Source organism: Felis catus, chromosome C1 (genome assembly GCF_018350175.1).
Source record: "Felis catus isolate Fca126 chromosome C1, F.catus_Fca126_mat1.0, whole genome shotgun sequence".
NCBI lineage: Eukaryota > Metazoa > Chordata > Mammalia > Carnivora > Felidae > Felis > Felis catus.
Window position 1 is genome coordinate 75,189,875 of NC_058375.1, and position 18,066 is coordinate 75,207,940.

The window sequence follows — 18,066 nt, forward strand, 5'->3', positions numbered from 1 at the left end:
ACTTTTTTTTAACTTTATTTATTTATTATTGAGATAGAGAGAGAGCACAAGCCGGGAAGAGGCAGAGAAAGAGGGAGACACAGAATCCGAAGCAGGCCCCAGGCTCCGAGCTGTCAGCATAGAGCCTGACATGGGGCTCAAATCCATAGACCGTGAGATCATGACCTGAGCTGAAGTTAGACACTTAACTGACTGAGCCATCCAGACGCCCCAAACTCATCTTTTTTAACTTAAGCATTTATTTTAAACGTTCACATCACTTGATGTGCTATGGTTCTTCTAAAGTGTAAAATGCTTTTACATGCCTAATAAATCATTTTTTAAAAGTGCGTGACCCACCTAGAAATATTTTTAACAACTTTATTGATGTATAATCACATACTACAGAATTCACCCCTTTAGAAATTAGTGTTTTTAGTTATTTAAAATTTTTATTTTAAGATTTTATTTCTAAGTAATCTTTACACCCAATGTGGGGTTCAAACCCACAGCCCTGAGATCAAGAGTCACATGCTCTACTGACTGAGCCAGCTAAGCACCCCTTTAGTAACTTTACCAAGTTGTGCATACATCCCTATAATCCAGTTTTAGCACATTCCCATCATCCAAATAAAAGCACTCATGACCATGTACAGTTAATGCAAATTCCACTTCCAGCCCCAGGAATCACTAATCTACTCTCTGTCTTATAGATTTGCCTTTTCTGGACTTTGCATGTCAATGGAATCATATAATATGTTGTCTGGCTTCTTTTACTTGGCATAATGTTGTAGAGGTTCATTGAATTTATCTTGTGACCTCACTTTTGGAAACATTGATATTTAAGTGTCTGTTATGGTGACATTAGAGAAAATAACATTTTCCTAATGTAAGCAAGGCTTGAAAAATATTCACTTGGAAATTAAATGACATATTCTGCTGGACTAGGAAGAACAGAGGATTCAGTGAAATATATGACCAGACCTGACTTGGACTCTTAGAAATGGGATGAAGCCTCATGCGCCTGATAACTAATGTGATATTATTACTTCCAGAAATGTGCGGGGTTTTTTTAATTGTTCAAAATTTTTATCATGTGTGAAGACATTCAAACACACTAAAAATTAGAGCATAATATAATGAATCCTCAGGTGTCTCTCTTCTTGATCAAACGAGTATAAAGATTTTGCTGCATTTGTTTCATGTATCTGTTTCTTCCTTTCTGTCTCCCCTTTTGCTAAAGCATTTTAGGAACAAATCCCACATATCACCTTGACTCACACATATTTTAGCATACGTGTCTTAAAAATAGCACTATAATACTTACTATGTTACCAATGATATCCTTACACACGAAGTTTTCAGTTGGTGATTGTCCTGGGCCTGCTTTGTGGTGGTTTGATTTCACCAGGCAGAAAAGTAAAACCCTGCTGAAGGTGGCAGGGAGCCAGAGAGGGAAAAGGAGGGCCCCACATGGGAAGTGCCAGAACTAAGGTCCTTATGCATCAGGCCATCTGTCAGGTGCCTCACATTCGTTAGGTTATCTAATTCTGGGTTGTCATATCAGGCAAGATGTTATTCTCCTTCTAAAGGCTTAGAGAGGTTGAGTGGGTAAAGTGCCCAGGGTCACACAAGAAGTTAGTGGTGGAGGTAGAATTCAAACCAGGAAAACCTGACCCTAAAATTTGTCCCCTTCTTTGCATGTCCACTATGTAACTGATACTGCAGGACTATATTTTGGGGCCCAAATTACTGTCCCCTGGGAAATACAGATGCTATTTGTAGAAGCATTCACTATCCTTTTGATTTTTTTTTAAGTTTATTTATTTTGAGAGAGTGAGAGCAAGCACATGCTCCAGTTGGGGAGGGGCAGAGAGGGAGAGAGAATCCTGAGCAGGCTCCGTACTGTTAGCACCGAGCCCAATGCGGGGCTCAAACCTGCAGACCGAACCGTGAGATCATGACCTGAGCTAAAACCAAGAGCCGGTCGCTCAACCAACTGAGCCACCCAGTCATCCCTATCCTTCTGATTCTTTAATAAAGACATAACATTTTTCTTTAAATTCAGGTAGAAGTAGTAATAAAAATTAATAATCATGATATTAATGATAGTCACATACAGGAGCACCTGGGTAGCTCAGTCTAATGAGCGTCTGACTCTTGATTTCGGTTCAGGTCTCACAGTTTGTGGGATGGAGCCCCGTGTCAGGCTCCGTGCTGATAGCATGGAGGCTGCTTGAGATTCTCTCTCCCTCTCTCTCTTTCTCTCTCTTTCTCTCTCAAAAATAAATAAATAAACATAAAAAAAAAAAAAGTTAAGGGTGCCTGAGTGGCTCAGCTGATTGAGCGTCCGACTTTGGCTCAGGTCATGATCTCACAGTTTGTGAATTCGAGCCCCGTGTCAGACTCTATGCTGACAGCTCAGAGCCTAGAGCCTGTTTCAGATTCTGTCTCCCTCTCTCTCTGCCCCTCTTCCACTCATGCTCTGTCTCTCTCTTTCTCTCAAAAAAAGAATAAACATTAAAAAAAATGTATTAAAAAGGATAAAGGTAGGGGAGCCTGGGTGGCCCAGTCGGTTAAGCCTCTGACTTCAGCTCAGGTCATATCGCAGTTCATGAGTTCCAGCCCCGCATCAAGCTCTGTGCTGACAGCTGGGAACCTGGAGCCTGCTTTGGATTCTGTGTCTCCCTCCCTCTCCCTGCCCCTTCCCTGCTCATGCTCTTTCTGTCTCTCAAAAATGAATAAACGTTAAAAAAAATTTCTTTTGAAAAAAAAAATAAAGGTAGAACCAAGGCTTACTTGGTTTATTATTTAAAAAAAGTAACCTACACTCAGAGTGCTTATTATGTGCCAGGTACTATTTTAAGGATTTGTGTATATTAATTCACTTAATCTTTCCAACAAAGCTATAAGTTGGATACTGTTCCTGTCCCCATTTTATAGATAGGGAAATTTGAGGCACAGGATGGTTAAGAATGGCCTGAAAACACAAGGCTAGTAAATGGCAGAGCTGGGATTGGAACCCTGGCAATTTGCATCAGAGTCTACACAGTATGCCTCCTAATAGAAACCCAATGTACAGAAATTCAATTTACAGACTTGGAGATCAGGGAATAGATTCAACAGTGTACCTGCAGCAACCGTGTGGGCTTGATTGTATGGGGCAGCTGTGCTCTAAAATATTCTGATCAGCTGTCTGCATAAGATTACTTGTGTTTGTCAGACCATGTGCTGCCTGCACTGAAATGTGCCTGGCTCATGTCCCATTGCTAAATGTACTTGTGTACGTGATCCTGAATTTAACTTTTCCATTTGTTTGTTGATTTATGTGACATCTTTTAGGCCCCAGTATTGGCAGCTTGTCCTCCATTTGAGAATAAATCTCGCTTTTCACTGAGAAAAGCCAGCAGCTACTCCACATGCTAGGAAGTAGAATTTAGGCTTAAAACATTAATAATCTGTAAGCGGATGATATTAACTGTCAGTTATCTCCTTACACAATCAGGAACAAAGATTGTTAGAAATTAGTTCACTTTTTAATTCAATATTCAGTGGGTACTTTTCTCTTAAACTTCTAAAATACTCTGATAAAAGTAAAACAAAACAAAATAACTCTGAAAGGTTCAATTAGGGGTGCCTGGGTGGCTCAGTCGGTTGAGCATCCAACTTCAGCTCAGGTCATGATCTCAATGTGAATTCAAGCCCCGTGTCGGGCTCTGTGCTGACAGCTCGGAGCCCAGAGCCTGCTTCTGATTCTGTCTCCCTTTCTCTCTGCCCCTCCCTTGCTCATGCTCTGTCTCTCTCTCTCTCTGTCAAAAATAAATAAACATTAAAAAAAAATAAAAAGCTCGATTAATAGCTTGTCAATATTAAAACTAATATTTTTCCAAAAAGATATAATTTGGCATTAAGTATGTGACAGCAAAAGTTATGCTGCACTGTTTAGTGCTGTTTTATTCTGTCTTAAAACTAATATTTTTCCCAAAATACCAACTTCCTCATTTTCTAATAAAAAATATGAGGACATTAAACGATCTACATGATTATAATTTCCTAAAAATGTTTTTAAGCATATTTATTTTAGTGTACATAAGATTTACCTTTAGGGACACCTGGATGGCTCAGGTGGTTAAGCGTCTGACTTTGGCTCAAGTCATGATCCCATGGTTCACGAGTTCAAGCCCCACAAACAGGCTCTGTGCTGACAGCTCAGAGCCTGGAGCCCCCCTCAGATTCTGTCTCCCTCTCTCTGCCCCTCCTCCACTCGTGCTCTGTCTCTCTCTCTCTCTTAAAAATAAATAAACGTTAACAAAAATTTTTTTAGATCATTTAGCTTTAAAATTCTGTTAATGGTTTTCAAGTGCCTTGATGAACTATTGGGGGAAAATGAGAACGTGGACATGTTCATATTCATGTGACTTGTTACTTGACACTTTCTTAAAGACTAAGTTTTTTTTTTTAATTTTTTTTTATGTTTATTTTTGAGAGAGAGACAGAATGCAAGCGGGTTAGGGGCAGAGAGAGGGAGGCACAGAATCCAAAGCGGGCTCCACGCTCCGAGCTGTCAGCACAGAGCCTGACGCGGGGCTTGAACTTACAAGCTGTGAGATCATGACCTGAGCCGAAGTCGGACATTCAACAGACTGAGCCACCCAGGCGCCCCAAGACTAAGTTTTAGTATTAGATATTGTTTCCATGAAAATCATGTGCTAAAAACCTTACGTATAAAATAAGTACCTATTTCCAAATAATCTCATATGATTTGAATATTAAATGAAAACTCTGAAAGTGTTAATTATAAAGGATGACCATGTAATGAGAATAGAAAATTGCTTCTCTCATTACTAGCATGTGTTGCTCACTAGTATAAATCAATACAACCTTTTAGAAAGCAATTTGGCAATACTCCAAGAATATTAAAACCTCTTGTGCCGGCAATCCCTCTTCTGAGAACCAAAGTAAGGAAATAATCTAAAATATGGGATACTATGTTTGTAAAGATGTCCATCGCAGCATTATTTATAATAATATAACACTGGAAGCAAGATAAATGCTAAAAATAGGAAAATTGGAGCTTTGGTAATAATGCTCTAAAACAGGAAGCAACCTCTGCCTTTGAAATAGGGGAATGATGTACAGAAGGTCCTTAAGTCTTAGTGCAATGTAAGTGGTAAAACCAATGCAAAAGTAAAAACAAATGCGAAGTGGTAGAACCAGGGATCTGTTCTAAGCAATGCTTTACCACAGCTGATTCTGCTATTTCAGGTGCTTGAAAGGAAATTGCAGTGAGCTCACTGAGGGCTGAAGCATAATTTTCCTTGGACCTTTGTGACTAATCCTTTGCACACAGAAGACACCCAATAAATGTTGGTTTGTATGGGTTGTTGGTTGAATAAAAGAAATAATATATTTAAAATATCATTATTCTGACTGTTCTTCACAATAATTAGACCAAATTAGTGAGGCTCACCAAAAGAGCTTTCTGAATTATAGCTTTCCCTTTTTCTGCATCCTTCATGCTTTCTCTCTTCTACAAAATTGTCCATTATACCTGTTCGCTCTTGCTATTTTCTGACCTTTCCTACCTAGTATTCTTACTCTTTCACATTAATGAGATGAACGGACCCTGCCCCACACTTGTGAAGTAAGGCATTTGCCACACACTGTTCTACCACTGATCTTAGTCAAAACGGGTAGTCTGCTCATGGACTCATGTTCTGACATCAAGAGTCTCTGCTCTCATTACTGGTATTACTATTATCTGAGTATTAGCAGTGCACCCACTGCTAAACCAAGTCATGTAATGAGTGTGACAGTAAGGTAAGTAATTCTCAAATAGAGCTTAATAGAGCTGGTATTCGGTACACCGTCACTTATATAGACTACTTTTACTGCAAGTGGATTTTTTCAAGTTAAAGAAAAACCAAAGTAAATTTGGATGCAGCTTTTTAATTAAAACGACAAAGCCCTAACTGGTTAGCCATCTTCCACTGTTCTAACGACCTTATTCTATGGCTTTTGCATCAAGATGCAGTATAAAACCTGCCATCACAAACCCGTGCCACTTTTTGCATTCCTCTATTCTGACCACTCAGGCTAACTTTGTAGCCTCTCATCAAATGCTCGTTTCTAGCAGGTCTGTGGATTATCATCTTTACCCTTTCGGCTAAGTTACACTCTTGCTGTAGTCTTCCATTATTGTTTATTTTGCAAATGAGGTATTGGTTATACCTTTCTGCTTTCTTTTCTGTTATGTATGAAAGCTAGTGTTTAAAAAAAAAAAAAAAAAGATTCCTCAGAAACCCAAGGTCATTAGTTTGATTTTACAATAGAAATTCTGAGGGGCGCCTGGGTTGCTCAGCCGGTTGGGCGGCCGACTTCGGCTCAGGTCATGATCTCACGGTCCGTGGGTTGGGGCCCCGAGTCGGGCTCTGTGCTGACCCACTCAGAGCTTGGATCCTGTTTCGGATTCTGTGTCTCCCTCTCTCTCTGACCCTCCCCTGCTCATGCTCTGTCTCTGTCTCAAAAATAAATAAACGTTAAAAAAAAAAAAAAAGAAAGAAAAAGAAATCCTGAGAATTTCCCACCAAACTAAATGGTCACAAATCTCTACATATAAAATAACTAGATTTGTTTGATTCCTTCAGATTCTCATAAAATTGTTCCAGAGTAACATATTAGCTACACTTTAATGAGAATTAAAGTTAAGTTAGTAAGAATTTAGTGATGGCTTGCCTTCAAACTACTAAACTACACTGTGATGGCTCATACCTTCAAGGACTTTTATTTGGAACTCAAAAGTATTTGGATCTATTAATGGAAATTTACTTTTCCACACAATTGTAAATGCTGACGGTGAGATTAAAAAAAGAAAGATTATGTGACTTCTTAAAATCAGTTGTCAGCACTGCAGACAGCTACTCCCATTTCCTGAATAAAAGTCTCTGCCTGAAAACAGCACCAGGGGGCGCCATACCACACTGACGGTCGTTCAGTCCTTCAGACCGCCCAAACTCCCTCCTGCCTTAGCACTTTGGCCAAAAGATGACAATGTTTACAGCTCAGGTGACACTACTATGTTGCAACTGTGTAAGCACTGGGCCTGCCAGGTTTGAAATCATGTAATATTTTAAATGGATTTCTAATTTGGGAAGTTAAAATTATTTAAAATTCTGAGCACAAGAAAAACTGTTAAAAATTTTATATGTTCCAACATCTAATTTGCACAATTCAAACTCATGCAAATGAACCCATACTGTACCCTGGCATATTAATTCATTGATGTACTTTTGTTTTATTTGCACAAACATATAATATTCACTAGTCTATTCATTTTTTTTTCAAGTAACAGAAATGAACTTCATTTTTTGACTATATACATTATTTAACTACACCATCAGTAATGGAGGAATTGGTTATTTCCAGTTTTTTGGTATTATAAACAATGCTGTCATGAACACTCTTGTTCATATGTATAGACAAATGTTTACATGTAAAAAGAGCATAGGTACCAGGGCACCTGGGTCGCTCAGTGGGTTAAGCATCTGACTTCAGCTCAGGTCATGATCTCCCGGTTCATGGGTTTGAGCCCCACGCTGAGCTTTGTGCTGACAGCTCAGAGCCTGGAGCCTGCTTTGGATTCTGTCTCCCTCTCTCTCTGTCCCTCCCTGGCTCACACTCTGTCTCTCTCAAAAAATAAATATTTAAAAAAATTTTTTTAAAAGAACATAAATACCTAGCGATAGAATCAGGGCATCAAGAGTCATGCTCCAAACATTTTGATAGATATTGTGAAATTGCCTTCCAGAAATGTTGCACTGATTTAAGTGCTTATTTCCCCATGTTTGGAGAGCAGGGGCTGAGATATCCTTTCAATATGATTTTAGAAAAGCAGAGCCTGATTAGAAATATTTATTGCCAGGCAAAAGGGAGATGGATGTAATTTTAAGCTTTTATGTATGCATTTGTGCATGTGTGTGCGTTTGCATGTGTATATATGCACTACTGGCTTAAAAATGCTTGCAGACCACTAATTGAATCTAATTATCTTGGAGCTAGGAGCCAAGCACAACTTTGAGTCCTGTATCTTGGGATTGGGCTTCCAGAGACCAGACAGAATCCCATTAGTGATTAGCTGGATCCCTCAGCACAGATGACTCGGGAATCGGGAAGAAGACTCTGAGACATGCTAATCATATCAGCAGTTTTAGGAACAATCTTTGGCACTTCAAAAATCATTCATAAGAGAAGAACAAGGGCTAAAGAGAGAGCCAGTGGTTAAAGACAAAACAACAACAAAGAACCAATGTTGTTCTGAGTGCCAAATTCCATCTGCAGAAATTCAAATTTTTGTTGAGTGCCTACAACATGCCAGACTCTGCTTTAGGTGCTGGAGATACAGCAGTGAACAGACCATTAAAATCCCTGGTCTCATGGAATAGGTATTAGGAGAGGACATGGATGGTAAATCAAATAAGAGAGACATATTGTAAGTTCCATGGTGCTAAGTGCCAAGGAGAAAAATAAGTCAGGAAAAGGGGATGGAGGGAGGCAGGGTTTACAATTTTGAAGGTGGGTCAGATAAATTCCCCTGAAGTGACATTTAAATAAAGATCTGAGGTAGCCAGGTGAACACTGGGGGTAAGTATTCCAGGAAGAGGGAACCTCAGGTGCAAAGGACCTGATCTGGGGGCACCTGGCTGGCCCAGAGCATGCGACTCTTGATCTCAAGATTATGAGTTGGAGCCCATGTTGGGTGGAGAGATTACTTAAATGCCAAATTAAAAAAAAAAAAAAAAAAAAAAAAAAAAAAGATCTAATCTGGAGCCACACCTGTGATCAGGGATTCTCAAGGAATGCCTCGAGGGAAGGGGAGAGTTGTAGGAGATGAGATTACAGAAGAGCAGGATCAGGTCATGCAGGAGCTGGAAGGTCAGAATAATGATTTTGGTTTTTACTCTGAGGTGAGATGAAATGGCCTTGAGGGGTTTGCACCAGAGAAATTTCATGAGCTGACTTTCTTTTAAAATGGTCTGCTACTTCCTGGGCGCCTGGGTGGCTCAGTCAGTTAAACATCTGACTTTCGAATTTGGCTCAGGTCATGATCTCACGGTTCGTGGGTTTGAGCCCCGCGTCGGGCTTGGCTCTGACTGCATGGAGCCTGCTTGGGATTTTCTCTCTTGCTCTCTCTCTGTCTCTCTCAAAATAAATAAACAAAATTAAAAAATTAAAAAAAAATTTAAATGGTTACTTCCCAGGCTAGGGTCTTACCAGGAGAAAGGCATTCCAGAGAGAAGACATTTTAGAAAACTGGTGAACTATTTTCATGAGTTTTGTACTTTCATGCATGTATTGGCCAGCAGGATGCTTCAAGAATAATTACAAAAGTGATGTCATAATAAGTCACCTCAGAAATTTACACAGTTGTAGAATAATGGAGTTGTGTTAGAAGATACAGTTGTAAGGTTTCAGCTAAAACAGGATGTTTATACTTTTAAAGGCTAACTAATGAGAGGGATAAAAGAGTTTGTGAAAATAATGCTTCAGACAGGGCAACCACACTCAGTGACAAAAGGACAAAATTATTATTCATCTTTTTTTAACCATGAGATTTTGCTACAAATGAAAAGTTTTACATATTGTAAGAAAAAAATGCTGTACCTAAATGTAAAAGAAAGTAGCAGCTGTGTAATATGATGAAGTTAATATTGATTAGGAAATCCAATTATTTCTAGAATTTATTCTGCTATATCCCAAGATAGCTGTTTGTCAGCAGGTGAACTTCCTATTTAATTGGCATGATTGAGTAATTAGATGTATTCTCAGAGCAGCAATAAAATGAAATTCTCATGGCTCAAGAACATGGTTGAGGTTTTTGTTTTGTTTTGTTTCACCCGTGGGTTTATCCAACTGAGACTGAGGAGACTCCTTGCTTTATTTGGGAATAATTTTTGGTTTAAATATTTGGTAATTATGTAGTTGTATAATTGTTTTCATCATAAGAATGAGGGGAAAAATTCACAAATTTGACAAAGATTTGTGATTATTTGCCTTTCTCTCATACTTAATCCTTCAGGCCTTCATCATCTTTTCCTGCAGGAGCAGGAGACTTCTGATCACATAGAACTCCACTCTCATGCCAGTTGCTGCATGAATGCAATATGGCGGTGTTGCCTCCAGACCTTACTTCTACGTTCAAGGCAGGGAGAAGGTGGAAGGGTGAAGAGCACAGAAAAGACAAAAAGTCTAAGGATGACTTTGCCTTTATCTTTTTCCACAAAGGGAAGCTCTTCTCAGGTAGTTTTGATTAGTTGTAAGAGAAGCTGAGAAATGGGAAATTTTGGCTTTTTAGCCTCTATATAGAAGTGGCCAAAGGATAAGAATATAATTGGCTTTTGGTTAGCCAAATCATAATGTTTTCCATATTCCCTCCCTCTCTTCCATAAAAATCTGCTGAAATTCGTCATTGTTCACTGTGCAAAGTCCACATCTCTTACTATCATATGGTATGATATCACCGAATGACATCTCACCTAACTTTGGGAATTCATAGACAACTTTTCTTATTTTTGCTAATCCACCTGGGTTAGTCAGAATTCTCCAGAGAAACAGAACCAACCGACATGTGTATATACACAGAGATTTATTATTATTTTTTAATTGGCACACATGATTATGGATGCTGGCAAATCCAAAATCTGCAGGGTGGGTCTGCAGGCTGGAGACCCACACAGACGATGTTGCAGTTCAGGTCTGAAGTCTGTCTGCTGGCAGAATTCCCTCTTGCTCAGGGGAGGTCAGTCTTTTGTTCTCAGGCCAATCAGTTGTAACTGATTGGATGAAGCCCACCCATATCATGGAGGGCAATTTGCTTTACTCAAGGTCCACTGATTTAAATGTTAATCTCATCTAAAACCACCCTTATAGAAACATCCAGAATAATGTTTGATCACCTATCTGGGAACCATGGCCCAGCCAAGTTGGCACATAAAATTAAGCAATTATACCACCTAAATTAAGCATGAACATCAGGAAATGACATATGCTTAAAAAACTCATTAAAAAAAAAAAACCTCTCATGATCAGAGAGAAAAAAAAACTCATTTAGAAATCAAAACGAGGGGCACCTGGGTGGCTCAGTTGATTGAACATCTGACTCTTGATTTCAGCTCAGGTCATGATCCCTGGACCATGGGATCAAGCCCTGCTTCAGGCTCTGCACTGAGTCTGGAGCCTGCTTAAGTTTCTCCCTCTCCCCCTCTGCCCCTCTCCCCCACTCACTCGCTCTCTAAGGTAAAAGACGCAGAAGCAGAAGCAGTAGCAGAAGCAGCAGCAGGAGGAGGAGGTGGAGAAGGAGGAGAAGGAGAAGAAAAAGGAGGAGGAAGACATGGAGAAGGATAAGGAGAAAAGAGAAGAAGGAGAAATTGAAAAGAGTTTAGCATTACCAGACCTGTGAGTTGGAAAAAATGACCAGGAAAGATGAGGCTAGGGAGGTGAGAGAGACCATATCATGCAGGGCATTGCAGGGCCCTGATGAGGACAGTAGCCCTTATGTTAAGAGTGATGAAGGGTGGGGGCACCTGGGTGGCTCATTCGGTTGTGTCCGACTTTGGCTCAGGTCATGATCTCGTGGTCTGTGAGTTTGAGCCCTGCATCAGGCTCTGTGCTGACAGCTCAGAGCCTGGAGCCTGCTTCAGATTCTGTGTCTCCCTCTCCCTCTCTTTCAAAAAATAAACATTTAAAAATTTTTTTAAAAAGTGAAGAGTGATTAAAGAGTTCTTAGTCACTTAAGATGGTTGCTCATTCATTTCCCCTCTTCTTCATTCTGTCCCTTGTGTCAACCAATGTAGTTTGTGTTGAATTGACCTTGGATTGGCCTGAGTATTTAGGACGTCCAATCCTCTTGGCATAGCATGTAGCTCAGGGGTGGACAAATATGACACAGTATGACCAATGCTGGAGTTTCAGAGAAAGTACCCCCCCCTTTTTTTCTTTTTGCTGGATTGGCTAGTGTGACCATATGATACTTAGAAACTGCTACAGCCAACTTGCTATCACAGGACGTGGCAACCTGAATATAAAGCTGACTCAGAGAGGACAGAATTGCAAGATAGAGCTTGGTAACAGATTATAATCTGTGTCCTGGATCAAGCTGTAACTGAAACTAGACTACTCCTAAGATGTTCAGCTAAGACAGAAAATTCCTTTTTATTTGATTTAAACCCATACGGGCTAGAATTTCTGTAACTTGTAACATGCATATGCTTACCTAATATATGTGACATGATCACATTTGCATTTTAGAGAGCTCATTTGGTCTACAAGGATAATGGATTGCCAAGGGCAAGTCAGGGAGAACTGTTAGGAAATTGACTGGTAATCTACTTGAGATAATATTGGCCTGTACTAGAGGGGTGGCAGTTGGGGGCAGAGAGGTGATGGATTTAAGAGATATTTAGGATAATACATAGAGGAGTGGGATGTGAAGAGAAAAGTTAAGAATGATTTCTAGGTTCGCTGACTTGAGCAACTGGATTGGTGAGGAGACCAGACTGGGTATAGGGTTTGCCTGTGAAAAATCCATACAAGATGACAAATGGGGTGTTGGGTATATGGGTCTGAAATTCAACAGAAAGGACTAGGTTGGAGATACCAATTTGGGGATCACCAACACATAAAGAGTAAATGAAGTTAGTGAGAAAGTCAAATATCAATATTTAAGGAACAGGTAAAGAAGACTGAGAAGGAACAGCTAGGGAGGTGGGAGGCTATTCATGGATGTGCAATGTTGCAGGAGCAAGAAAGGATAGGAGTTAAGAAGGCCAGAGTGGTCTGCAGTGGTAAATACTAAGAGCTAAAGCCAGATGGGACTAAGATGTTTCCTTCAAATCTAGAACATGAATGGAGATCTTTAGAGAACTCACCAGAGTATTGGGTATGGAATCCAGACTGCAGAGGGCTGAAGGTAGGTGGTGTGGGTGTGTCACAGTGGAGTCATCAAATGAAAAAACTTTCAGAAGTTATTCCACTTTGCAGTAAAATTTTGTAAAACTCGTGAGCTAAGTTATCGGTCTTCTTCTTGTTGCTAATACTGACATACTTGGTGCTCCTCTCCACTCTCAAGTCTAAATGCATCAATATGCGACAGCCTCTCAGATGTGTGTTATGTCCAGCCTCTTCCCTAAACTCCAAGCAGACTCTCCAGCTGCTTACCCAACATCTCCATCTGAAAGTGGAATAAGCATCTCAAAGTCAATGTGTTCACAACTGACCTCCTGACCTTCCCCCAAATCTGTTCCTCCGGAACCTTCTTGACCTCAATCCTTCCAGTTGCTCAGGGAAGAAAGAGGACTCTTTTTTTTTTTTTTTTTTTTTTTTTTTTAACATTCCAAGTAAATATGTAAGCAATTCTTACTTAGAAGTTAAACATATAGGAGTTACTTCCCAAAATCACAGCTGGATTGAAAGAGTATCTGGAAAATGTGGCCATGTCTTTCTATAGAAGTCTACCACATTATAAGTCTACTGGAAATCCAAAGGGATCTGCCTTTGTGGAATTTGAAACAAAAGAACAAGCAGCAAAATACTGAGGTAGATCCAGAACTTATAAAGAAAAGCAAGAAAAATTTGAAGTGTTATATATAGTAACCAACTTTTTTTTTTTTTTTTTACTGATTTTATTTCAGTTTCTGAACAACCTACCGGAGGAAGCACCAAGAAAACCTGGTTTATTTCCTGAGACTATAAAAAAATAAGCTCATTCGTGCCCTTACAGTGGTTGGCACATTATTTAACATTAAAATGCACGTAGATGTCGTTGAAGTGAACTAAAAACTAATCATAGCATGGTTACAGAAGAACAGAAAAAGAAGTTACAGAAAAAAGAAAAAGCAGAAAGGCAGAATGAAGAAGGAAGACAATACCCAGATCAAAAAGAGCCAATGGGCACAAGCAAGGGGAGCATCTGTAAAATGAGAAGATCAGGACCACATCTGAGGGCTCTGAAGTACAGATTACTAAACCCTAAAAGCCACTCTCAAAGGAAAAGAAAAAAAAATGGGAAAAAGCTGAAATATCCAGTTTACCTTCAGTCAGAAAAGGGAAGAGGAAGGGAAGTAGCTCTGAAGATGCAGAACACCTAAATCCCAGATGGAAAGTAAAGTAAAAGTGGCTCAGAAAGACAACATTGAAAAAGATGCTTCAGAAGTTTCCAAAGAAAACATAGGTATTTACACAGGTTAGGATAAGACAAATAAGGTTTTCTAATTTCACTTATGTCTCACAGTGCTGCAGTACACATTATTTTATCATGTTAAAAATTAAGTATAGATAGAACCCTGATTCTCTGGATTAAACCATTATCCTTACACTATGTTACTTCTCTGACCTCACACTTGCTACTTTGTCCCTTGCTTATTACATCCAGCCATACCAGACTCTTGGTACTCATCAAACATGCTGAGTACACCTTCCTGTCAAAGTGCCTTTGTACTGGCTATTCCTTCTGGCTAGAGTATTCTTTCCCAAGATCTCCACAAGGTTCCCTCCCTCCCCTCCTCTAAGTCTGTCTCCATGTCCCCTCCATGAGACCTACCTGGCTAAGTGTTTAACACCTCAATTTGCTTCATAACACTCTCATTCTCCTCTATCTTGCTCTGCTTCTCTTTTCTTCAAACAATTTCCATGTATAAGTTTAACATTCGGTAAGATCGCAGGATACAAAATCAATGTACAGAAATCCACTGCATTTCTATACTAATAATAAAACAACAGAAAGAGAAATTAAGAAAGCAAGCCCATTTGCAATTGCACCAAAAAGGATTAAAAAATCTAGCAATAAACTTAAACAAGGAGGAAAAAGACCTCTACTCTGAAAACTATACAACACTGATGAAAAAAACTGAAGATGACACAAACAAACGGAAAGGTATACCATGCTCATGGATTGGAAGAACAAATATCATTAAAATGTCCATACTACCTAAGGCAATCTACAGATTTCATGCAATCCCTACAAAATACCAACAGCATTTTTCACAGTACTGGAACAAATAATCCTAAAATTTATATGGAACCACAAGAGACCCCCAAAAGCCAAAACAATCTTGAAATAGGAAAACAAAGCTGGAGGTATTGCAATTTCAGATTTCAAGTTATACTACAGAACTATAGTAATCAAAACAGTATGGTACTGGCACAAAAATAGACACACGCATCAATGGAACAGGATAGAAAGCCAAGAAACAAACCTATGATTATATGGCCAATTAATCTTCAACAAAAAAGGCAAGAATATGCCATGGGAAAAAGACAGTTTCTTCAACAAATGGTGCTGGGAAAACTGGACAGCTATATGCAAAAGAATGAAATTGGACCACTTTCTTATACCATACACAAAAATAAACTCACGATGGATTAAATAACCTAAATGTGAGACTTGAAGCCATAAAAAATCCTAGAAGAGAGCACAGAGAGTAATTTCTCTGACAGCGACCATAGCAACATTTTTCTAGATAGGTCTCCTGAGACAAGGGAGATAAAAGCAAAATTAAACTACTGAGATTACATCAAAATAGGTTCTGCACAGCAAAGGAAACGATCAACCTAACTAAAAGAACCTCCTGAATGGGAGATGTTTGCAAATGACATATCTAGTAAGAGTTAGAATCTAAAATATATCAAGAACTTATAAAACTGAACACCCAGGGGTGCCTGGGTCACTCGGTTGGTTGAGCGTCCAACTCTTGGTTTCGGCTCAGGTCATGATCACAGGATTGTGTGATCAAGCCCGGCATTGGGCTCCACGCTGTGTGTGGAGCCTGCTTAAGATTCTCTTGGGGCGCCTGGGTGGCTCAGTCGGTTAAGCGGCCGACTTCGGCTCAGGTCATGATCTCGCGGTCCGTGAGTTCGAGCCCCGCATCAGGCTCTGTGCTGACAGCTCGGAGCCTGGAGCCTGTTTCGGATTCTATGTCTCCTTCTCTCTGACCCTCCCCCATTCATGCTCTGTCTCTCTCTGTCTCAAAAATAAATAAACGTTAAAAAAAAATTAAAAAAAAAAAAAGATTCTCTCTCTCTTCCTCTGCCTCTGCCCTTCCCCCGCTCATGCACTCTGTCTAAAATAAAACTCAATATCCAAAAATCAGATAATCCAGTTAAAAAATGGGCAGAAAACATAAAGCCATTTTTCTAAAGAAGACATACAGATAGCCAACAGACATGAAAAGATGCTCAACATCACTCATTATCAGAGAAATGCAAATCAAAACCACATTTGAGATATCACCTCACATCTGTTAGAATGGCTAAAGTAAAACACAAGAAACAAGTGTTGGTGAGGATGTGGAACAAAAGGAAACTTTGTGCATTGTTCATGGGAATGCAAACTGGTGCAGCCACTGTGGAAAAGAGTATGGAGATTCCTCAAAAAAATTAAAAACAGAACTACCCCACAATCCAGAAATCACACTACTGGGTGTTTACCCAAAGAATACAAAAACACTAATTCAAACAGATATATAACTATTGCAGCATTATTTACAATAGCCAAATTATGAAAGCAGCCCAAGTATCCATCAATTGATGAGTGGATAAAGATGTGGTATATACATACAATGGAATGTTATTCAGCCATAAAAAAGAATGAAATCTTGCCATTTGCAACATGGATGGAGCTAGAGAATATAATGCTAAGTGAAATAAGTCAAAAACAAATACCATATGATTTCATCATATATGAAATTTAAGAAACAGAACAAATGAACAAATGGAAAGAAAAAGGGAGACAAGCCAATTAAGAGACTCTTAACTATAGAGAACAAACTGATGGTTACCAGAGGGGAGGTCAGTGGGGGGATGGGTGAAATAGGTAATAAAGAGTACACTTATCATCATGAGCACTGAGTAATGTATAAAATTGTTGAATCACTATTTTGTATACCTGAAACTAATATAGCTTGTATGTTAACTATACTGAAATTAAAACAAAAAACTTAATAACATAAAAAAGTTTAACATTCAATATGTCATTATGTTTATGAATTATTCTCACACCCCTGGCCAGAAGGAAAGCCCTGGAAGGCAGGGATTTTTGTTTATGTGTTCAGTGTAAGTGCCTATAATAGTGTCTAGTACATAGCATGAGTTCAATGAACTCCTATATTTGATCTGGTGGGTTTTTTTCAATGAGTATTTGTTAAAGGAACAAAAAAGGAAGGAAGGGAGGAGGGAGGAAGGAAAGATGGAAGGAAGAAATTTTGCCCTGAAGAGGAAGAGGTAATAGGGTAGTAGATAGCATCAGGGAGTTTTCTTTTAAAAAAAAAAAAAAAATTAATGTTTGCTTATTTTTGAGACAGAGCATGAACGGAGGAGGAGCAGAGAGAGAGGGAGACACAGAATCTGAAGCAGGCTCCAGGTTCTGAGCTGTCAGCACAGAGCCTGATGCGGGGCTCGAACCCACACACCGTGATTTCATGACCTGAGCCAAAGTCGACGCCCAACTGACTGAGCCACCCAGGAGCCCCAAGGAGTTTTCTAATAGAAGAGAAATTTGGACATGTCTCACTGCTGAGGAAGGGAGCCAGTAGAGGCTGAATATACAAGAGAATGGACAGAACCAAGTGAGAATGTGAGAAGAAATGGGATGCAGAGCACAGATGGTAGGATCAGCACTGGACAAGCCCAGGTCTGCAAAGAGCAGATTTAAACCCTGGTGAAACTGTATCAAGCCTACAAGAATGGACAGGCTAAAAATTACGCATGGGATTCATATTGCTATGCAGTAGTTGGCTCCTGAGGCCCTGGGTTTCCTTCTGCATGACTGGACCTGGTTTTGCCTTCCTACCAACCCTCCCCAATCTGCCTCACCTCTCCTGGATGAAATGAATTGAGGATGAATGCTGATGCAGATAGGTCACGGACCTTTTGGTAGGATCCCAGTTAGGAGTGCTCGCCTGTTAGTTTCTGCTTTTACATGTTGTTTTGTTTTGTTTTTCACAGAAGTGGGAGATGAGGTTATTAGCTGTGATTTCAGTGTGCTGGTAGTGTTCGGCTTTGAGGTGTGAAGAGAAAGGAGGTTGGATATTTTTATTG

General features: G+C 39.6%; 1 protein-coding gene across 1 annotated transcript in view; it reads right to left on the bottom strand.

Annotated features, from left to right (window-relative positions):
- The window catches only part of GTF2B (general transcription factor IIB), a 49,308-nt gene extending 34,569 nt beyond the window's left edge, over nt 1–14,739 (bottom strand). The window contains exons 1-2 of the mRNA XM_019837386.2: nt 14,573–14,739; nt 12,903–13,204 (exon numbers count right to left, since the gene is read on the bottom strand). The gene's annotated coding sequence lies outside the window, so the exon portion shown is untranslated. The remainder of the gene's footprint in view (nt 1–12,902; nt 13,205–14,572) is intronic.
- Nucleotides 14,740–18,066: the final 3,327 nt, after the last annotated feature.